The sequence below is a fragment of the Elaeis guineensis genome, chromosome 4 (genome assembly GCF_000442705.2).
Source record: "Elaeis guineensis isolate ETL-2024a chromosome 4, EG11, whole genome shotgun sequence".
Lineage (NCBI taxonomy): Eukaryota > Viridiplantae > Streptophyta > Magnoliopsida > Arecales > Arecaceae > Elaeis > Elaeis guineensis.
The window spans coordinates 28,075,139-28,097,285 of NC_025996.2; positions in this window are offsets into that span (position 1 = coordinate 28,075,139).

The window sequence follows — 22,147 nt, forward strand, 5'->3', positions numbered from 1 at the left end:
GTAAGAGTCCGGACGGAGTCTACTTGCGGTTGAAGTCATGGGTGGAGTCTGGCTCCCGTAGGAGTCCGGACGAAGTCTGTCTGCAGTCGTTGGAGTCGAGGACGAAGCCCGGCTCCCGTAGGAGTTCGGGTGGAGTCTTCCTGCAATTAAAGTCAAAGGCGAAGTCCGGCTCCCGTAGGAGTCTGGACAAGGCTTACCAGCAGTTGAAGTTGAGGACGGAGCCTGGCTCCCGTAGGAGTCCGGGCGGAGTCTACTTGCGGTTGAAGTCGTGGGCGGAGTCCGGCTCCCGTAGGAGTCTGGACGAAGTCTGTCTGCAGCCGTTGGAGTCGAGGACGAAGCCCGGCTCCTGTAGGAGTCCGGGTGGAGTCTTCCTGCAATTAAAGTCAAAGGCGAAGTCCGACTCCCGTAGGAGTCCGGACAAAGCTTACCAGCAGTTGAAGTTGAGGATGGAGCCCGGCTCCCGTAGGAGTCCGGGCGGAGTCTACTTGCGGTTGAAGTCGTGGGCGGAGTCCGGCTCCCGTAGGAGTCCGGATGAAGTCTATCTGCAGCTGTTGGAGTCGAGGACGAAGCCCGACTCCCGTAGGAGTCCGGGCGAAGCGATGGGAGTTCACCAACAGCCGTCGAAAGTCGGAAGAGACTTGCGAGAGTCAACCCCGTCAAGAACTTCGGTCGAGGGTATTTTATACCCAACAGCATCCATGTAGGTGATCGGATCCTCATCGTTTTCATCAAATTCGATAGGATCGCCATCTCGGACCAAGAAATCATAGTATCTGTCCAGTTGATGTGGTACTCTACCAGACCGCCTTAAGGGTGCATAATCAATGGGCTCCGGATCTGATCTAATCAAATTCGATTCAGGTTCAGTAACATGTGTCGGTTTTTTCACCTATCGAACTTCATCAAATTCGACCTTAGAGGCAACAGTTCCTTCACTAAGAAACTTCTTTTCTAAAAAGATTGCCTTAAGGCTGACAAACACCTTTTGCTCATCAGCAAGGTAGAAATAATACCCTTTGGTCTCTTTTGGGTACCTTATAAAATTACACTTGTCAGACCTAGGTCCAAGCTTGTCTGTAATTAAACGTTTAACATAAGCCGAACACCCCCAAACCCTAAGGTGCGAGAGTACTGGCTTACGTCCTATCCATATCTCATATGGCATTTTGGCTACAGACTTACTCGAAACTCTATTTAGAAGGTAACAAGCCGATTCGAGTGCATATCCCCAGAGAAAGATCGGTAGACCAGCAAATTCCATCATGGATCGAACCATGTCTAATAAGGTCCAATTCCTCCTTTCAGACACACCATTATGCTGTGGTGTTCTAGGAGGAGTCCACTGAGAGAGAATCACATTCTCTCCTAGATACTTCAGAAACTCATTGGAAAGGTATTCACCTCCTCAATCAGATCGAAAAATTTTAATACACTTTCCAGTTTATTTTTCTACCTCATTTCGGAATAGTTTGAACATTTCAAACGACTCCGACTTATGCTTCATTAAGTAGACATACCCATACCTCGATAGGTCGTCTGTGAAGGTTATGAAGTAGAAATATCCACCTCTTGCACTTGAGCTCATAGGTCCACATACATCAGAATGTACCAGACTCAAGAGTTCACTGGCTCGCTCACCTTTTCCAGTAAAAGGTGACTTGATCATCTTTCCAAGAAGACAAGACTCACAGGTTGGAAGTGATTCACAATCACCAAGTTCAAGAATTTCTTTTTGAGCCAACCTGTTTATCCTGTTCTTATTGATATGACCTAGCCTACAGTGCCAAAGGTAGACTTCTGACACATTATCTATTCTAGGGTGTTTACCGAAATTTTGAACCACATTAACAGGCTGTGATAGTAAGTAAATTCTATTATTTAATTATCCAACAAATATTGTAACACCATTCAAAATGATATTACAAATATTTCTTTTTATTAAAAAATTATAACCGTACATGGCCAAAAGGCCTACAGAAATAATATTTAATAAAAAACTTGGACAATAGTGACATTCACTCAGAATTACATTACGAGAATTGATTACAAGACTCATGATTCCTAAAGCTAGAACTGAAACATTGCTTCCATCTCCAACGTTCAGGAACCTCTCGCCTTCATCAAATCTCCTACTGACCGGCAGACCCTGCATCGAATTACAAATATGATAAGGGCTTTCGGTATCCAATACCCAGGCAGTAGTATCACAAATGAAAAAGTTGCAAGGAGTTATCATATAATTACCTTGCTTCTTCTTCGGCCTGTTCGGGTCCAGGGAGGCTATGTATTGAGGACAGTTCCTCTTCCAATGCCCCTACTTCTTGCAAAAGAAGCACTCTGCCTGGCTCTGATCGGGCTTGCGCTTCTTGGTCTGACCCTGTGCAACCGTCCCAGCATGAGGCTGCACCTTCTTGTTCTTCTTCTTCTTGTTCTTCTTCCCCTTCCCAAAGGGTCGACGACGAGAAGAAGACCCTCCCACTACATTCACCGACTCCTTATGGAGCTGGTAATCCTTCTCAAAGTTCTGCAGCAAACCTAACAATCCGTGGTAGTTTACTGCAGGCTTTGTCATTCGAAAATGAGTAAGAAAGGGAAAGAAAGACTTGGACAAGAAATTAAGGATCGCATTCTTACCGAGCTGCTCGTGCAGAGGAAAATCCAATTTGCTTAGGCACTCAATCATCTCGATCATGTACAGTACATGATCAGTGACTGAGGCCCCATCCCTCATCTGAGCATTGAAAATGGCACAACTAGTTTTGTGCCTTTCAACGTCGTCAGGCATACCAAAGGAGTCGTTCAACACATCTCCTGTGGCTGGGTGTTCTCAAACCTGCGGCTGAACTCGTCATTCATTGCTACCAGCATAATATATCGGACGGTGGTGCGGTCATTGAGCCACTTTTGGTAAGTATCTCGGATCGCCTTTCTAGCGTTCGGAGCTGGCTCCTCAGGTGCTGGATCCGTTACTACATAAAGGATCCGCTCATGTTCAAGGACGATTTTCAATTTTCGATACCAGCTATCAAAATTAGGTCCCATGAGCTTGTCATTATCTAATAATGATCAGAGTGACAGGGTAGTGGCCATAGCTGTATAAAGAAAAATCAGACCTCTATTAGTACATAAATTAATACTAAAGACTTGGACTTTAGTCTAAAATTTTTTTCAATATTTTTACGAACTGGTAGCCTCAACCTCCAATTCGAGGAATTACTTTAATTTCTTAATGGGTACTAGAATCCACACAGACTACACATGAGCCCAACTTTGGTTGGTCAACCCATGTGCATCTATGGGTAGGTTCTTAACCAGTTGTTTCTCTAAACAACTTCTAGTAATTGATTTTGCCCCAGAACCTAATCAGTAGACTTTGGCCTCTACTGAAAAGATCCGGTTAGGTCCAACCATTAACATGACTTAATTTGGTGAATCAGACCAATAAATGATCAGGCCTGACTTTGGCCGGCCAACCTAACCACCATCAGAAAGACTCAACCAAATTATCATATTATGAATGATAATTCCATTAGCCAATGAGCACCAGGCCTTTGGGCCTCCAATGATCATTGAACTAATGGACTCATTATCACTCACTTAATGGGAGGCATTGACTTAGTTATCATTATAACTTAATCATTTTAGGGACCTAATAATTTTTGAGAATTTTATTAAAGGATAGTAGAGAAGAAATCATCCAGCCAATTTCAATCCTTTCACTGACTTCACCAAGTCAGATTAAAAAAGGATTTAATTAAAGCTGGAATTAGGAGCACCTAAATCAGTCACACTGATTTACCTAATGACATGGGTGAGCTCTAATCACCAAGTGATCTAATCAAAATCTAACTTACCAGATTGGCCAGGTAAGTGAGATCAGTGGTGGGGATTTGCCATTAACTCGTCAATGATCGAATCAATGCGAGTAGCTCCCGCTTAAGAACCACTGGTCAAAACTGTTGAACTTACCTTAGACACCAACCGGTTCATTAGTTTTAATTTTGATCAACTTAGTAAATAGGGCTCCACCGCGTAGCCATGAATTAAGTCCATCTTGATCTAGTTAAAGACATGGACCCATTCAACTACAACTATTGAAGTTGAGTCTAGAGTATCCTTGACCTAATCTAATTCAACTTTTGATTAGATTTGATCAATTACTCCATTTAGTCCATTTTTTAAGCTAACCTTAGGTCTAACCCAATTATGGACCTAATTTATCTAACCCATTGATCCACAAGTTTATACAATTGTCTTAGGTCTTAATTCACAATTCTAGACCTACTAGACAAGACTTAATTCTTTTAATTAAGTACTTGGTCTGATGGATCAGAGTTTGATATTTCGAAAATAATTTTCAAATTTTGAAAGATTTTATTTTCTGTTCACCAAATGTGTTGACTCATTTCACAAACGGGTCAGCACAATTCATAAACAGCAATTCTATTGCTCATTTCATAACAGAAAATAACTCAAAATAAATCATGAATTTTTTTTTAGATCTAATCTAACACATTTATGATAAATTTTATAATTAAATTCTTTCGCTGCTTCATCGGTATGGGATATAATTGCATCGGCACCCCTACTGTCATAGGAGATCCCATCGAATGGGAAGAGAGGACCTTTAAACCCTACTTTTCTCCTATGACCGGACGGCCATGGCAACCAACCCAATTAGATTACTTGCTACTTGGATCAAGTATATCTAAATATACCAATTTCAAAATTTAAATTTTGAATTTTAAATTTCAAATTTCAAATTTTAAATTTCAAATTTCAAATTTTAAATTTCAAATTTGAGATTTCAACCAAATTTTAAATTTCGAATTTCCAATCTTTGAATTTTAAATTTTGAATTTTGAATTTCAAATTTCAAATTTTGAATTTCAAATTTCAAATTTGAAATTTTAAACAAATTTCAAATTTCAAATTTCAAAATTCAAATTTCAAAATCCAAATTTCAAATTTTGAATTTTAAATTTGAAACTTCTAACAAATTTCAAATTTCAAATTTTAAATTTTGAATTTCAAATTTAAACTTATAGATTACACCTTAATCTACACATGCATATATATATCATATTCTAGAACCATGCTGTGATACCATTTGAAGCGAAAATTCAGTGCAGGGATAAAATAGTAATTTTAAAACTTTTTTAAAATTACTATTTTACAGTAAAATTATTAATTAATCTCATTAATTAATACTAATTAATCCTATACTAGGATCTAAATATGATACAACAGCATGCATTTAAATTTGAAATTCAAATTTGAAATAGTAAACTTTTTACTGTACTGTGTTCAGAACACATCACCTTTTGCGGATAGTCGATCACCGCAATTCGATAACCGTCGGGGGGCTCTGATCATCACGTCGCAGCCACACTAGTGTCTGACCTCTGTGGATCATCCATACGAAGCTCCCGTCTGATCGGCTCCTCACGAATGCTAGTTCATGATTTCACTCTTTTGATGGCTGATGTTGATCGAACTCCTTCGATCGATGTGTGCCGACTCCTCGGATATTCCAGATCATCTGCACGATTGGTTAAGAGGCTGATGGATCTCTTCCTGAAATTTGGTGGACTCACGACACTCGTGGCACACCAATCTCACTTCCCGAACCCTAGGTATAAACCCTAGGGTACACACCAAAAACCCTGCACCCACTTCTCTCTCCTTTTTCTCTCCTCTCGATAAATTTTGAACACTTCAAAATTTTTCCAGAACCTCCCCACGCCCCTTATCTCTTCTTTCTTTTATTGCCCACACCCCCTCCCTTTCTCATTTTATAAAACATCGCAAGAGATGTTGAAAGCGTGTGAGTGGATAAGAAGAGGTGGTTGCTCACTTAAATTCAAATCAAATTTGAATTCAAGTGTCAACCAATCTTATCCTCATCCATTTGTGCAAGAAAGAAGAGATGGCGTGGCCTTTTTTTGTGCATGGAGACTTTCATGAGAAACCATTTCTCGTGTGGAATATGGGGCGCACAAAAGAGGATAAGCTGGCGCATGGTTATTTGGTTATCCATTCAAATTCAAAACCCCTTTGAATTTGGATGGGTAACAAACCAAGTTAACTCGATCTCCTAGTCATTCAAAATCCTGAGGTGTATGTTGGCTGTAGCATATTCATTATAGAAATCAGATCGCACCAAAAAGGGATCTATCAACCTCGGTAGATGAGAGGAGTAGTCCTATGATGATCGAAAGATTGAGTCCTTAAGCCCATGGCCATAGCAGAGTGAAATAATGAAAAAGAGTTTTTCATTAAGGTTTCACATCAGACTTGGATCGATCGATTGATTCATATAACTAATGTTGGGTTTGACGAGTTCACCTTAATCCTAATTCAGTCGGAACTCATGATAGAGGAACTCAATCACACAGGTAGCTGCACCAAGAGGTTCATCTTCATTTCTGATGGGTTGCCACCATATACTGCTAGGTATTATTGATGGATTTTGAGAGCAATTAGAATGATCTTGATGATCGATCATTCTAATTATCTGAATCAGAAGAGTTCTGATCCATTGAAAGGAGTTTCGATGATATCGATGATGAGATCACGACATGTCTCATTACCATACAGAAATGAACCTAACTGGGTCACACAAATAAGAGTTAGGGTCTGGATGTCATCAATTAAGCGAGCCTAGTTCGATTGATTTGGATTAGATCCAATTAGGTTCAAGAAAATCGTGCTAGCACACGATTGAGCCTAACTTTCTCCTCGTGTAATCTTTTCTATCTCGACTGAGCCAAATATGATTTGACTCATCCAGAGAATCTTGAGAATATTTTTCTCAGTCTGACTGGAGCCAGTCCAGCTCAGAAAAGTTTTATCTTAATTCATGAGATAAATTTAAGACAACACTTGTCAATTTCTGTCATCTGCCATTTTCATTTTAGGACATTGATCAAATGTTGACCCATGGACCTTGGACTGAAGGTCACTTGGCAAGACGTCATTGGAGAGTTTTAGTGGAGTGTCCACCTACTAAATTAGCCCTCAATGTGGGTGCCGTAATCAGATATGGCGTGCACCCCAAGTGGATAAGGATAGAGTCCCATGAGATGAGGACTCTGATCCCTTGATCAACTTGGACTGTGGGGCGCCAATCTCTCTGTGCTTATCTAGTGTTGTCACCAACAGTAGGAGGGATTGTGAAGATTCTTATCTGATATGATCAGATGACAACACTCCATCAATTAAAATTTTTTTAGAATTAATTAAAATTTTTTGATTGATCGAATGATGTGGCACTGCATGGCGCAGCAGGGTCTATTTAAACCCTGTCTGCGCCTAGGGTTTAAGAGACTCTGCCCAATAACCAGCAAAAGCCTGAATTCTCTCCACTTCTCCATGCCCTCTCTGCTTCTTTCCCTCCCCTCTTCACGTCCAAGAGGTTGGGCATCCATCTGGTGCTTGTCCAAGGCGTGGTGGCTTCCTGATTAGAAGGCTGTAGAGATTTGTCGAGAAGCTGCTGCTCTAACTTCAGAAGATCTTTTGAAGATCTTCCAGATCTAATTTTTGGAGCAAAGATTCGCGAGAAGAAGATGATTCAGATCCTACTCGAGTGAATACTGGTAGAGGCCAAACGACTGCGTAGCTATTTTAGAACCTCGGACATTGCTGCAATCATCTACAGAGTAATCTAGTTACCCTAGAGGTATTTCTCTATTCCTCATATTTTCAAATTTAATTTTAGATTTAATATCAGATAATAGAAATTAGATCTAACAGATATTAGATCTAAAATATCGTAGGATAATTTTTTTTTTAAATATTCTGTCCCAGATCTCATTAGATCTGGAAGATCCTCTAAGAAAAAAATCGATTTTTTCTTCAACTGGTATCAGAGCCAGGTTGATGGCTCTATTTCAGATCTAATTTAGATTTAATTTTTATTTTTATTTATTTGATATTAATAAATTTTAAATGTCACATCAAATATGATAAGATCTAAAATCAAAAAAATTTAAAATTAAATCTAAGTAGATCTAACATGTATGAGATGCATGACTAGACTGGGAGTAGTTTGATCTATGAATAGTCTTATGGTTTTATGTTTTAATATGATTAAAATATAAATTAGATCTAATTTATTCTTTATTTTTTTGATATTATAAATATTATATTTAGATCAAAAAATAAAAAATAAAATTTTAATTAATACATAAGATTGATCTGTTGCATGCCTAGACTAGTTGTAGAATTATTCTAGTAACTGTCTAGAATAGATTTCATATTGAATAGTTCAATTTAAATCTTATTTTTCAGATGTTATATGTGATGTATCAGATCTGAAAGTATGCTAATTAGACCAGATTTTAATACATGAGATGTATGCAAAGCATGTATAAGTTAGATCTGAAATTATATATGTGATATGTAACTTAGATCTAACTAGTTTTGTAGTTAAATTAATATTTCTGATTAAGGTGTTCCTCATGGCCGTCCAGTCATAAAAACAAAGTAGAGTTTAAGACCTTCTTCTCCCATTCAATGGGGTGTTCTTATGGTATGTAGGGGTGCTGTACGTTCATCCTTAATTAGAAATCAAAATTTACTTTTCTGCAAAACTCTAGATCCTGAAACCCTAGGATTTATTTACATATTTTGTTTATGAACTCAAGACTTAATTAATGAATTAAGCTTATAAAATTAAATTAGTTCTAAAATTGAGAATTTCAGATCTAAGCCATTTTCATAAAATTGGGTTCGGGCTTGGATAGCTCAATTAGGTCTAGCGGTTAATCAAATCGGATCAAAAGTTGGTTAGGTGGGATCATGAAAGCTAATAATTGATCAGTCTAATAGGATTAAGTCTAGGTCAAGGTCGAATCACATTTAGATGTGACTCGATCAAGTTAAGACCTAATTTGGCTCAGTGGTTAGAGCCTGGATTGTAGACTAACCCAATTGATTCTGGTTCGATAATTTGGTGTCTAAGGTAAGTTGGGTAGATGCGACCGACCGATTTTTAATTGGGAGCTACTCGACTCGAATGCGTTCTTGTCAAGTTAATGGCATATCCCTTCCATCAGTCTTACTTACCTGGCCATATGTGTCGACCCAGTTCTGATTTGAGATGGCTAACAATTTGAGCTAACCCATGTCACTAGGTTAGTCATAATTGTTATGACTATGTCAAGTCAAGTTTAATGAGACCTAAATCAAATCTCCCTAAGAAAACATTAAGTCTAAGGTCTTCCACCATTGTGGATGTGCGGGCCCTTCCCGGGGTTGATTATTCTCGACTGGTTACAGTAGCTCAGTTGCACCAGAAAGATACAACCATGTCCATTAGACATTGGATGCTATGGATTAGAGGATGGGTTATGTGCAATATTTCGGATACAGTGAGGGACCCAATCAGAAATCTAATTCATGCAAATGGTGGATCTGATTTAACTAAGGATTGGAGTAATATTTCGGGCACAGTGAGCTTCATGAATTAGAGATCAAGTTTTGGGTGCACCATGATTAGAGAATCATTGGACAAGAGTTGTCCACTCATCGGTTGACCCATCACCAATAACTGTTAGGTGAGGTAGTGAGCCAGTCGGTGAGACCGCACAACCCACTAGAAATCACTAATCATGGAGATTTTCACATCTCTACCTAGGGAGTGTAGGGATCTAAGAAAATAGTGGAAGCCTAATTTGTTTAAAAATGAAACCCCTAAACAAATTGATTAAGTCTGATTATAAAATCTAACTAGAAACTTTTGACTCTCTACAGAAAATATGTCTTCGTCCAACCCCCTGACCAAAATACTAGACACCCACAGATTGACTGGACCTAATTTCAAAGACTGGTTGAGGAACTACAGAATTATTCTGGATTTTGAGAAACTGACTCATGTCTTGGATCAGGATCCACCTGCCATACCAGCACGTCCGACTGCTGAACAGAGAGCGTCTCTGAAAAAATAGACGAATGACGATAACAAAGCCAAGTACTACATGTTGGGTGCCATGTCTGATGACTTGCAACGCCAGCATGAGAACATTATGACTACCCGCCAAATGTTGGCTCACCTACAAGAGTTGTTTGGTGAACAAAGTCATGCAGCCAAGTATCAAGTCTGCCAAAGACTTTTTAAAACTAAAATACGTGATGGCAGTCAGTCCAAGATCATTATTTGTCAATGATCAAGGACCTTGAGGAGCTTGAGAAGTTTGGTGTCATCTTAGACAGAAATTTTCATATTGATGTGATCCTTCAATCTTTTTTCTGATGCATATGATCAGTTCATCATGAATTTTCATATGCATAAGATGCAGTGTACCTTGGCTGAGTTAATGAACATGTTGGTTATGGCTGAGCTTTCTTTAAAGGGTTTAAAAGGCTCAGTCCTTATTGTGGAGCGAACTTCTTCCAAGAGAAAATCTTTTGGAAAGAAGAAGAAGTCTGCAAAGAAGCAGAAGATGGATGAAAAGAAGAAGAAGACGGAACCGAAGAAGAAGGCTGCTGAAAAGAAAAAATATTTTCACTATAATTCAGACGGCCATTGGAAGCGGAACTGTCCTCAGTACCTGACCACCTTGAAGAACAAGAAGGATGGTCCTTCTAGAGGAATGCTCATTATAGAATCTAATCTTACGGATTCCTCTGCATCCAGTTGGGTACTTGACTCTAGTCCTAGTGCTCATTTGTGCACTTCTATGCAGGGTCTTGAGGAGAGCAAGAGGCTGAGGGATAGGGATATAATCCTACGCGCCAGAAATGGAGCAAAAGTTGCTGCTGTGGCCATGGAAACTTACCCTCTGCGATTATCGTTAGGATTAGATTTAGTTCTTAGAGATTGTTATTATGTGCCTGCAGCAAGCAGAAATTTGATTTCTGTTTCATGTTTAGCACAAGAAGGCTATGTGATTAGCTTTCATAAGAACCATTGTAACATATTTAATGAAAATAATAAAGTTGCAAATGATTTTCTTATTAATGATCTCTATCAGCTACATATTGATGTATCTGTATTTCATATCGAGCAAAATGTGAATGCCATGGAAATTAAAAGACCTAGAGATAGTCTAAATGATAGGTATCTGTGGCACCTAAGGCTAGGTCATATAGCGGAAGATATGGTTAACAAATTGAAAAAATCTGGACTATTGAGTCCGTTGACTTTCGAGTCATATACAGTTTGTGAATCATGCCTTCAAGGCAAAATGACCAAGCTCCTTTTTACAGGACATGGGGAAAGGGCCACAGACCTACTTGCCCTAGTACATACAGATGTGTGCGGCCCATTTGATGTGCCGACTAGAGGCAACTATGTCTACTTCATTACCTTCATCGATGATATGTCTAGGTACGGGTATGTATTTCTAATGAAACACAAGTCTGAAATCTTTGAAAAGTTCAAAGAATTCAGACATGAAATAGAAAAATAAACAGGAAAGCCCATTAAAGTTCTTCGATCAGATCGAGGAGGTGAATACCTTAGTCGGGAGTTCCTAGACTATCTTAAGGACAATGGTATAGTCTCTCAATGGACTCCACTTGGAATGCCACAACTCAACGAGGTTTCAGAAGGAAGGAATCGGACCCTATTAGATATGGTCCGTTCCATGATGAGCTTCACGGACCTCCCTGAGTTTCTTTGGGGACATTATCTCATGACAGCAATATATGTATTGAATAGGGTTTCCTCTAAAATCGTTCCTACCATACCGTATGAGATATGGCATGGTAAGAAGCTAAGTCTGAGTCATCTCAGAATTTGGGATTGTCTGGCTCATGTCAAGAGACAGCAAGCGGATAAGTTAGAGTTCAGATCTTTTAGAGCTCGGTTTATAGGATATCCTAAAGAGTCATTAGGATACTATTTCTATATTTCAGAAGATCACAATGTGATTGTGAATCGACATGCTATTTTTTTTGAAAAATAGTTTATTCAAGATGGTGGCATCGGAAGAATAATTAAGCTCAAGGAGAATATCTCTCAAGAGCAACAAGCTAAAGAACCTGAGGAACCAAATCAATTAGAACCAGTCCTAACACAATCTCTTCCACCTCGTAGATCAACTAAGATTTTCCGTCCTCCTGAAAGATACTTAGGTACTATATAAGAGAAAGTAGAGAAAATATTCCTCACGAAAAATGAGGCTCATGGTGATGATCCCAAGACCTATGACGAGACGATATCACATATCGACTCTGAGAAATGGTTAGAGGCAATGAGATCAGAAATTGACTCGATGCACTCAAACCAAGTCTGGACCTTGGTAGATCCACCTGAAGGTATTGTACCTATTAGGTATAAATGGATCTTTAAGAGAAAGATAGGTACAGATGGGAATGTGGAGACATTCAAGGCTAGGCTCGTAGTGAAAGGTTATAGTCAGCACGAAGGCATTGACTATCAAGATACCTTTTCGCCCGTAGCCATGCTAAAATCCATCCGCACATTGCTTGCTGTTGCAGCCTATTTCGATTATGAAATATGAGAGATGGATGTGAAAACAGCGTTCTTAAATAAATATCTTGAGGAAGATATCTATATGGAACAGTCGTCTAGTTTCACATATCACGCCCCGAACCCAACACCCGGGTCAGATACGTGATGGCCACACACTCCTTAGAGCAAGCCCTAAAGAATATGCAAGGCCAAATTAAATCATTACAATCTTAACAACCATAATATTTAATTTCAATAATAATTCATAGAACTTGCATAATTACAATTAACATTTCTTCAATCCTCTGATCAAGTATCAACGGTACTCTATCTATGCATCCGCTCACTCACAAATCCATACCATAGCCAAATATGGACATCCTGTAACTCTGAGAAGAAAAGAAAGATAAAGGGGGGTGAGCTTTACAGCCCAGTAAGAATTTTCATATCACATCAATATAATAATATAATCTGAAAATAAAGATAAGCAATAACACATAAAAGTCGATGTTCACTATCCTGAATACTGCAAATATTTATAGATTATCTGTTTTATCAAAAGAGAATGTATTATCATATGTTAATAAGTGAAATAATTTTATTCAACGATTGTTTCATATCTTATCTTTCCATTTTCTTCTATTATCACATCATCTTTAATCTTTTTCTTTTTGGCTTTAGCTTTAGCTTTGGCTTTGGCTTTGACTTTGGACTACCAGGATCATGCGACGATCTTTTATTCGGATCGATTTCTGTGATCTTCCTTGGATCGAAATATTCATGATCTTTCTCGAATCAAAGTGGCCATGATCTTTCTCGGATCAAATCATTCATGATCTTTCTCGGATTAGATTCTTCATGATCTTTTTCGGATCATATTATTCTTCCACACATAAGCCTGTGGGGGCTGTCCCAGGCATAAGCTCCTGGCAAGCTATTTCACATGACAAGGCCAGTCCAAACCATATTTCTCTTTCTTTTCATTTTCATGAAATTAAAATATTTGACTTCATTAATCAATTCAAATTTTACAATGTAATAAATATGTCATACCCATATAATCATGTCATCAATCGCTGATACATATGTATTGATATAACATACTCATGCTCAAAATCACATAAATAAATAACAGCATCTCAGATATAACAAATTCATCGATCTCAAATCCAACGATGCAAAATCAAGGAGATAAAACCAACGGTAAAATAACATATATAATGATGATCATGTACAGAGATTCTTACCTTTACCGGTGACTGATCCAAGCACAAAAATCAATGTTCTTCTTTGATTTATGAATTCTTTAACAAAATATTCCACTCGATATCATTTGCAGACAATTATCTCTTTATAATCCTGATCAAATATAAAGATCATATATGGAGAAAATTACCGATAATCGATCCTAATAACATAGATCGAGGACCTCTCTTAGGATTAATCAAAATTAGGATTTACCTAAGTATCTAGATCCTCCACTGATCCATAAGACTTTTAGAGAGAGAAAATTCATGAAGAGAGAGAAAATTCTAGAGAGAGAAAGTGGAGAGAGAAATTTTTATATTCTTCCGATGAGGTAATCATGGTCAAGATCATCAGAGGTCCTATCAGGGTGACTTAACATAAATCAAGTGTTACAAATTTCAAATAGAATCGGACTGGGATCAGATCTACCGCATGAATTTCGGAGCAATCTCGGATCATCTTATTTTCATCTCAATTTATCCTAGGGTCTGTGATGAAATCAGAGAGAGAAAAAGATACTAGAGAGATAAAATCCATAAAGAGAGAGAAAAAATCTAGAGAGAGAAAATAGAAAGAGAATTTAGAGAGAGAAAATGTAGAGAGAAGGTAGAGAGAGGAGAGAGGAAAGAGAGAGAAAGGAGGGAGAGAAAAATTCTCTCTCTTCTTCTTCTTTATTTTTTATTTTCTCTTTTTCTTTTTCTTTTTCTTTTTTCTTTTCTTTTCCTTCTTCTTCTTTTCTTTTTCTTTTTCTTTTCCTTCTTCTTCTTCTTCCTTCTTCTTTTCTTTTCTTTCCGCAGGCTTGTTTTTGACCGTAACAGGGGATCTTTGATCCCCTCATTGGTTGGCCGGCCGGCGGCGCAGCCGGCGCGGGGATGGTCGGCGGCCGAAGGAGAGGTGATCCGACGGCAAGAGGCGGCCAAACCGGTGGTCGGCGGTGACCACCGGCGACGAAAAACGGCAAAAAGAAGGATTTCTTCCGCAATAAAATCCGACGATTCTGGTCGCTGGCGAGCGTGCACATCGGCACGGGAAGGAAGGGGAAGGAGAGAGGAAGGGGAGGAGGCTTACCTCCGTCGCCGGCGAAGCTTTTCCGACGAAAAATTTGACGTCACAGTGATGGGTCTCCATGAGAAATTTCCGACGATTGCCGCCATTTTGCCCTGAAATTTTCGATGGAAAGGAGAGAGGAGGGATCTCCTCCTTAAATAGGGCTGGAGGGAGCTTGTCTCCGACTCCGATTGGGAGCCGATGAACGGAGGAAGAAGACTCCCTTTGGGAGTCTTCTCCCCTGTTTCGTTCCTTTTTTTTTTTTTTGGTTTGGGCTGTGGCTGATTTTGGGCCGGGGTATTACATCACATCCAGTGATGATGATCACAAGATCTGCAAGCTGCAAAGATCGATTTATGGACTTAAGCAAGCATCTCGGAGCTGGAATACTCATTTCAATGATGTGATCAAAATGTTTGGTTTCATCAAGAACGAGGAGGAACCATGTGTGTTCAAGAAGGTCAGTGGGAGCACAGTTGTCTTCCTCGTACTGCACGTAGATGACATCTTCCTGATTGGGAATGATATTTTCATGTTGATCTGGTTGTCTAAGGAGTTCTCTATGAAAGATCTAAGAGAGGCATCCTTTATACTGGGTATTAAGGTCTATAGAGATAGATCAAATAGGATGCTGGGACTCTCACAGAAGATGTATATAGAAGAGGTGCTAAAAAAGTTTAGCACAGAAAACTTCAAAAGAGGTTTAGTACCTTTTAGACATAGCATTCATCTCTCCAAGAAGATGTGCCCTAGCACACCTGAGGAGATTGAACGCATGAGCAAGATCCCTTATGCTTCGGCAATAGGAAGCCTCATGTATGCCATGCTATGTACACGACCTGATATAGCCCATGCTGTGAGTGTCAAAAGTAGATATCAGTCAAATCCAGGCCAAGAGCACTGGACTTCTGTGAAATGTATCCTTAAGTACTTGAGAAGGACTAAGGATATGTTTCTAGTCTTTGAGAATGGAGAACTCCAGGTTCAGAGATTTACAAACTCAGACTTTATGTCTGATATAGATGATCGAAAGTCAACATCAAGAAGTCTGTTCATTTGCAATGATGGTGCAGTTAGCTGAAAAAATTTCAAGCAGACGGTGATTGCTGATTCCACCATGGAGGCAGAGTATATTGCTGCATCGGAAGCTGCGAAGGAGGTATTCTGGTATAAAAAATTTATCGCAGAGCTTGGAGTGATGCCATCCCTCTTTACTGCGACAATAATGATGCTATAGCCCTAGCTAAGGAGCCAAGATCTCACCAGAAGTCCAAGCATATCGAGCGGCGATTCCATCTGATCCGTGATTACCTCGAAAAAGGTTATGTCGAGGTTAAGAGAGTCGACTCCACAGACAATGTGACAGACCCACTGACAAAGTCATTAGGCCAACAGAAGATCGAAGCCCATGTTGAGAAGATGGGACTTAGATATGTAGCCAATTGGCATTAGGTCAAGTGGGAGTTTGTTAGATGTGTGCTCTAGATATCAGATTGGCTGACACATTCCTGTACAAATGTAAGGATAAATTTATAATTTTGACTATAAATGAATAAAAGGGTTATTCTACTATCACATTGTGTACATTATGTCTGTGATACATCTTTTGAGTTAGTAGGAATGTTAATTCACATTTTCAAGAGTTCAAAATTTAAAGCATGAATTTACATAACTAACTCATAAACAGCTCCTGACCATAGGATCGTCACAAGGATGGTGATCGATCCGGAAGGTTGGTGTACGATTGCTTTCTTAGGGTAGATGTGTCTTGAGTCTACGGTGTGGAGACACCGGAGTGAGAGTACAGATATTTATTGAGAACGAGAGTACTGAGCGTGACCATCTCGAGCAGTCATAAGGAAGTCTATCTTCTCATCGATGACTAGCTTGATGCTGCAGCTGTGTGTCTAGTTCTTTGATCTGAGGTGCATCGACAGTTTACCTTGAGTGTGTTATAATTTGACTACACTATAACTCGATCTCCTAGCCATTCGAAATCCTGAGGTGTATGTTGGCTGTAGTATATTCATTGTAGGAACTAGATCGCACCAAAAAGGGATCTATCAACCTCGGTAGATGAGAGGAGTAATCCTATGATGATCGAAAGATTGAGTCCTTAAGCCTATGGCCATGGCAGAGTAAAATAATGGAAAAGAGTTTTTCATTAAGATTTCACATCGGACTTGGATCGATCGATTGATTCATATAACTGATGTTGGGTTTGACGAGTTCACCTTAACCCTAATTCAGTCAGAACTCGTGATAGAGGAACTCAATCACACAGGTAGCTGCACCAAGAGGTTCGTCTTCATTTCTGATGGGTTGCTACCATATACTGCTAGGTATCACTGATGGATTTTGGGAGTAATTAGAATGATCTTGATGATCGATCATTCTAATTATCTGAATCAGAAGAGTTCTGATCCATCGAAAGGAGTTTCGATGATGTTGATGATGAGATCATGACATGTCTCATTACCATATGAAAATGAACCTAACTGGGTCACACAAATAAGTGTTAGGGTCTAGATGTCATCAATTAAGCTAGCCCAGTTTGATTGATTTGGATTAGATCCAATTAGGTTCAAGAAAATTGTGCTAGCACACGATTGAGCCTAACTTTCTCTTCATGTGATCTTTTCTATCTCGACTGAGCCAAATATGATTTGACTCAACCAGAGAACCTTGAGAAGGTTTCTCTTAGTTTGACTAGAGTCAGTCCAGCTCAGAAAAGTCTTGTCTTAATTCATGAGATGAATTTAAGACAACACCTGCCAATTCCTGTCACCTGCCATTTTTATTTTAGAACATTGATCAAATGTTGACCCATGGACCTTGGATTGAAGGCCACTTGGCAAGAGGTCATTGAAGAGTTTTAATGGAGTGTCCACCTGCTAAATTAGCCCTCAATGTGGGCACCATAATCAGATATGACGTGCGCCCTAAGTGGATAAGGATAGAGTCTCATGAGATGAGGACTCTGATCCCTTGATCAACTTGGACTGTGGGGCGCCAATCTCATTGTGCTTATCCAGTGTTGGCACCAACAGTAGGAAGATTGTGGAGATTCTTATTTGATGTGATCAGATGACATCACTCCATCAATCATAATTTTTTCAGAATTAATTAAAATTTTCTGATTGGTCGAATGATGTGGCACTGCATGGCGCAGCAGGGTCTATTTAAACCCTATCTGTGCCTAGGGTTTAAGAGACTCTGCTCAATAACCAACAAAAGTTTGAATTCTCTCCACTTCTCCATGCCCCCTCTGCTCCTTTCCCTCCCCTCTTCATGTCCAAGAGGTTGGGCATCCATCTGGTGCTTGTCCAAGGCGTGGTGGCTTCCTGATTAGAAGGCTGCAGAGATTTGTCGAGAAGCTGCTGCTCCAACTTCAGAAGATCTTTTAAAGATCTTCCAGATCAGATCCAGATCTGATTTTTGGAGCAAAGATTCGCGAGGAGAAGATAATTCAGATTCTGCTCGAGTGGATATCGGTAGAGGCCAGGCGACTGCATGGCTATTTTAGAACCTCGGGTATTGCTGCGATCATTTACAGGGTAATCTAGTTATCCTAGAGGTATTTCTCTATTCAGGACCGGTCCTGATATTTTTTAGGCCCTGGGCCAAATAAAAAAAATTATTAAAAATTAATATATTTTAAATATTAATTATTATTGAAAAATTAATCTACGTATATTTTGTAATGCAAAATTTTTTATAATTTCTTTGTAATCAATATTTGACAATAATTCTTCTTCAATAGATAGCATAGCTAAACCATTTAATTTTTTTCGCAGCATTGTTGTTCGTAAATATAATTTTAATAATTTTAATTTTAAAAAATTTCTTTCAGCAGAGGCAACAGTGACAGGTATGGTCAATAATATTCTATATGCAATTGATGTGTTTGGATAACAATTCATTTCATTAATATAATTAAGTATATCCATAGCAGTATTTATTTCTTTTGGCATAATTACTTTTAGAACTTTTAATTCTGAAAATAAATCAATTCCATCAAGATCGTAATGATTACCATTTGTTAAAAAATTTTGAAGATTAAGACAAAATTTTTTCAAACTTTCTTCATCCAATGAAATTAATATTTTGAAATCAAATAAAAATCTAAAATTATTTTCATATAATTGAAATTGTTCAAACCTATGTTTCAATGAAAAGATAGATCATTGTCGGACCACCTGAAAGTAATTACCAATGGTTTAAAACCCTAATTTAGATCTATCTTGATGAGGTTACAAATGCTTTAAAACTGTAAGTAGATCTATCTTGATGAGCCTCTTTTCTTGATCTACATTTAATCCTTCTCTTCTATGAGTTCAAGATCCAAGATCAATAACCAGAAACAGAAGAAAAAGGCATAAATAGAAAAAACCTAAGATAGTATCAAAAATAGATGAACTTTTACCTTAGAAGAAACCCTCGTACAATCACCACTATGTTTAGCTTCATCAGCTTGGATCGATCTGTTTTGAATCTTTCCCCTTCATCGGAGTTCAGAAATTTTTTCTCTAAAGGAAAAATGGAATTCACAAGAAGAAACTAGTTAACAACCATTCTCATCTAATTTTATCGGCCATATTTCCTCCAGCCAAGGAAAAAAAAAAAAACAATGTCACGAGCCGCTTTTCTTGATCTACATAAAATCCTTCTCTTCAGAGTTCAAGATCCAAGATCATTAACAAGAAAACAGAAGAAAATGACAAAAGCGAAGGACGGACGTCACGAATCATACCTTCCCAAGCCATCCAGAAGGGAAGGGAACCGGGTATTCCATGGTGCGGCTCGGCGATCGGTGAGGAGAAGCTGGTCTGACCCCGACGAACCCAAGAACCTTGGGCTGCGCGATGACGCCATCTCTGCCACCAGCTAGGGACTTCGTGCGGAAGGTTCTAAGGGTGTCTCGGAGGACATTGAGAGCTAAAAAGCTGTTGTTGGGAGCTGTTGGGGTGCCAGGACTCGGGAGAGGGAGAACGACGTTTGGTTTACCCAGAAAAAAAAAAAAATCGGAGGCCTGGGGCGGTCGCCTAGTTTGACCCGTCCTAGGGCCGGCTCTGTCTCTATTCCTCATGTTTTCAGATTTAATTTTAGATTTAATATCAAATAATAGGAATTAGATCTAATAGATCTTAGATCTGAAATATCGTAGGATAATTTTTTTTTTGAAATATTCCGTCCCAGATCTCATTAGATCTGGAAGATCCAACAAGGAAAAAGCTGATTTTTTTTTTTTCAGATAGAGTGAAGCTAAGGAGGGCTAAGATATTGTAAGTCTAGGATTATTGGGTTTCAAATTTTTAGGCTTCTATCTATAAGGGCTACGAGTTTCTCTTGGCTCTACCTCTCATACCTTTTTTTTTCCTTCATGGCTTCGTTTGGCTTTGTATTGTTTCCTTCACAGTTCACAATAAACAGTGACGGAATGATCGGTTAGAAAGACGGAGAAAGATATTCTTTAGATAAATGCACAAAAATACGACAGGACCTGGTCATGGTTGACTTCCAGCTCATCCTCTCTGGGTGAATCTTGCAACGATGGTCCACTGAAATTTGCCCCACAACTCATCCTATCAAATATTAATTTATTTGGTAGCTTATTCATTTCATTTAGAAATGTGAATATTTGATGGAAGTAGTGCAATTTCATCAACTTAAAGTACCTGCAATCCATCATATATCTACGTATTGAACTAATTCTGAAGAAATATTGTTTATTTGTTTGCCATTTTCAGTTCACTATAACATAACAAGTTTTAGCAAATTTTTACCAAGACAATTATTTTAAGCAATGAAAAATCCATTGCTGAAATCTATAAATTCCATCACCCATATACTTAGCAAAGGTGACACTGCCTCATGTTGCTAAAAATATCATAGGTTAGCCATATTTTGTATAATCATTATCAAATATTATGATGACAATCAGAACCACCACTTTTAGTGATGGTTAGTCAAGATTTTAGTAATAGTTTTAATTGCCGCTATCATCTTACTGTCAATACGGATTGTGTTTTTGTTTACTTATTGATTGATCTCAGCTTGCAAAATAAATTCTTCATTTTTTATAATTTTTTTTTATTTCTCTCTCCTTTTTGTGAGTAGGATAGATGGGTAGCACAACAAGATACAATCCATTGATAACCCATAAAAGTTTTTCTATAAGCATCAATTATCTTTTTGTCTCGATCCTATTTTAGAGAGCTCCGATTTTGCGATCACAATCATCATGCAATATACAAAATGCAAACAACCATGATTATAGAATTGGGTCTCTCAAATCTAAGCCTCAACTGAAAAATCTAATTTCACATGTCTCTAACACCTACTTATATGAATAAGTCAATCGGAACATCCAAAATCTAACCATGTTCCTTCTAACAAATAGCAACTTCCTGATTGGAGACACGTTGATAGAGAGTGACATGTGGGGGAGGGCTTTATTTGGACTCATATCTAAATTGGATACAAGGCCAATGCGCACTGGAGTTCACCATCATCCTTATGATGACCTTACATCTGTTTGAAAACCATCTCCCAGAACCTCTACCCAAGTGGAGGAAGGATGCAACTATTTAGGTTACAACCTAATTTGCATTGTTCATCTCAAAACCTTTTCAAATAGCAGTCTAGTTTACTACCAAACAAGATAGTGGCCAAGTTTAACAGGGTATTTCTTACATCACATCAAAACACATGCAAGCATGGTATAGACTCCATTGTATTTGAGCCAATCTATTCATTTCATCAACTCAACTAAAACCTCAAGATTTTGTTATCTGATCTCAGCCCCTTCATTCATTGGATAATTTCGGATTATAGTCATGTACGAGAGGACGTGCATGTGTGAAATATACAATTAATTTCTATATTTTGCTCTCTAAGAATGGAGAACTTGAATATCCTTTTATGAAAGTCCATACAATAGGTCAGGTAATTTTCTAGTTCTTGGCCTTAATTCAAGGACCAAAGTTTATATGCTAACTCTAATAAGGTGAACATCAAAGAATTATGATAAACAAAAAAACATATATCTTAGAAATGGTAATGCAAAATATTATGCAATTGCATGAAAACTTATGAGATCAAGCAATGACCATTCGATAATTAGCAGTCACATTACTGCTCTAATGCCAACAAATGTAACCTCAAAAAAATATCAAAAGCAAGGTAGAATAATAAAACTTGAACACATAGCTGGAAGTGAAAACTGGACTAGATACCTCTTGCCACCATTTTAAGACTTGATCCATCCATATTAGCAGTAAGCTGTGATAATCATATTAAATGGAACAATCGCAGCCATCCAATATGCGGGATCTGAATCATGTTAAGCCCATGAAAGCATTATGGATGCTGCTGCTGGCCACCATCTTGCATGGGTCACCTGCCAATGATTCCAATGATACAATGACA